The sequence below is a fragment of the Lycium ferocissimum genome, chromosome 2 (genome assembly GCF_029784015.1).
Source record: "Lycium ferocissimum isolate CSIRO_LF1 chromosome 2, AGI_CSIRO_Lferr_CH_V1, whole genome shotgun sequence".
NCBI lineage: Eukaryota > Viridiplantae > Streptophyta > Magnoliopsida > Solanales > Solanaceae > Lycium > Lycium ferocissimum.
In genome coordinates, this window is record NC_081343.1 from 68,032,916 (window position 1) to 68,035,628 (window position 2,713).

The following is a 2,713-nucleotide window of genomic DNA, read 5'->3' on the forward strand; positions in this document are numbered from 1 at the left end:
TAAAAATTAAAGGAATTTTGGTCCAAAAAGATTATCAATCAATCAAAGCCAAAGTCAAGCGAGCGACGACGACGCGCGTAGACCCTCTTCTTTGACCCTTTTAGCAACATAGAAAGGTACTTACTTTTAAGTAGTTATTAAAACTTTTCTTTCCACCACACCATTGAGGGACAAATGCTTATTTTATAAAGCAAAAGGGGACAACTCATTTTCCCTCCACTTCTTTTCCCTCCATTTCCCATTCAACTTATCTATTAAACCCAACAAAAAGTCCCATGTGACCGGAAATGAAAGGTTCAGAAAATTGGAAATACAGAAAAGAACCAGAATTGCAGAGTGCTTCCCGCAAGAACTTTAAACAGAGAGCCAATAGAAGATGGATTCTAGGAACGCATGGAGGGAAATTGGGAAATTTAAGAAAAAGACCAAAAAGCCCATGCAAGTATCTATTTAATGAGGCAGCAGGGGTATTTTAGTGATTCAAAAGGTGAGTACAATGCTAACCTACTACAGTAATACATTACATATATATATGAGGCATTCATGTTACTCTACTGCGGTAACTTTTAACCCATCAAATAGGAGAAATTGAGTGTCATTATGTAAGTTATTCATATTTTTCTTAGTGAACAAAAGAGGAATAAAAATGTTCAATCATCCTTTCGTCATTGACCTATAATATGCAGTGGCGGAGCCAGGATTGCCGCCGAGGGGGTTCAAAATATAAAAAAGTAAACATACGAAGAAGCCTAAGGGGGTTCAACATCTATTATATATACATAAAAAATAATTTTAATCTTCGTAAAAATAAGATTTTTTTCTCCGCCTATGGTTGGACGAACACCCTCGGCTATATGTGGCTCCGCCACTGATAATATGTTCAAATTGCTCAATCCATCCACTAGACCACCTGAAATTCTTCGTTTGCATTTTCAGTATTGCCATAAGTACTAACATTAAATCATGTTATCTTGCCTTCTTTTCAGTTGAATATGGAAAGCATGTTCTTTTTACTATGTATGACTATGAAGTTGGTTGGTGTTAACCTTGCTTTGAGTTTCCCAAATTCCTTCTTCTGCTCTCCCAAGATCCTCACTGTTAGTTGTGGGCGCAATTCAAGACACCTCTTTTTTTTTTTTTTTTTTCAAATGTCTTCTTCCGCTCTCCCAAAACCCTCACTGTTAGCCGTGAGCGCCATTCAGCCCTCGCAATCTCAAGTCATAGTTGTTGAAGAAGACTCAAGAGTCTAAAGATTTGTATAGAAGCTTGGAATGATTCTGCGTGCCATTGTGTTTGGAAGATTTGTATGGTGGATATAACTTCTTTCTATGTTTAAAAGAGAATTTACGATTTTTAATTTATTTTCTTGCCTGATAATTACACATTTTTATTTGTATTTTTCTCTTCTGAATTGCATAACGATGGAATGTTAACTTCTTGATTTCTCTTCTTAGCTCATTCTGATTTTTTTATATTTGGTAACAATGAATAGTGTCGTCTATCATTTTGTGGCTTTTGTTGTGTAGAGAATTTCTCATGCGGTTACAAGGAGATATATGAGGCAGAGAAACAATAATAATTTGAGAGAAGAGGGAACTGTAGAATGAATTACTCCCTCAGTCCAATTTATGTGACACTCTTTCTTTTTTAGAAATTCCAAAAAGAATGACACCTTTTTTATATTTAGTAACAATTTTTTTTATGACCGAGAAATTCGTCGGGAACGGACCCTATGGGCCAACCGCAGCCTCCGAAACTTGGGGATGATGGGGCCTACCCTCTACCCTTCTCCACTTACTGCACCGTGGTTAAGCAGCACGGGGGCTCGAACCTTTGACCTAAGACACAAGTCCCTCAACCTTTGCCAATTGAGCTTAATCCTGGGGGGCTATTTAGTTAACATTATTTAGTAACAATTTAACTTTAAAGTTCCCATTTTATCTTTAATGAGATAATTTATAGCCACACAAATATCTTTGTCTTATTTTAGATTATAAATTTCAAAAGTCGTTCTTTCATTTTTAAACTCCGTGCCAAGTATACACCTTCACATAAATTGGGATAGAGGGAGTACTATTAAGTCTATATGCAGGGCTACTACTAAAAAATATGCTAAAAAGAAAAAGAGCCTCTTTCACTCAAGATCCCAACTTTTTTCATCAGCTAACTTCAGCACTCCTTTAAAAAGGCATATAATGTATCTTCTATTACAATCTGGTTGTTATTGTAATTCTTGAAACATATAACCCAAAGATAAAACCTTGCCTTCTGTTCATTTGGTTAAATTAGCTCCAAAAGGTACAAGATTCTAAAGGGGCTTGACCCTTTTTTTATTGGATCGTTATTTTATGACCTGTAGAATTTAATCAATCCTCTATTACCATAATGAGATATTGTTGTTTCTTTCAAGGTACAGCCTAAGCAGTGTTCTTGTTTCCTAAGAAAATTTCGGTTGGTGCAAAATATGGTTTCAACTTGGGGATTCTAACACATTGTATTTGATTTACTGGGTTTGAAATCCATAATATGTACTTATGTAGTGAAACTTTTTAACACGTAAGCAAGATTCGAGCCAATGCTACGGGGCTTAGATGAATCCATAAGATGTATGTTAGATCCACCCCTGATTGGTGTGTCCTGCAATTCTGTAGCTTGTAGCCTGGAATTTTATATCAGTAAATTATGGTTGAAAAGAATATGTATGTGATTTTAT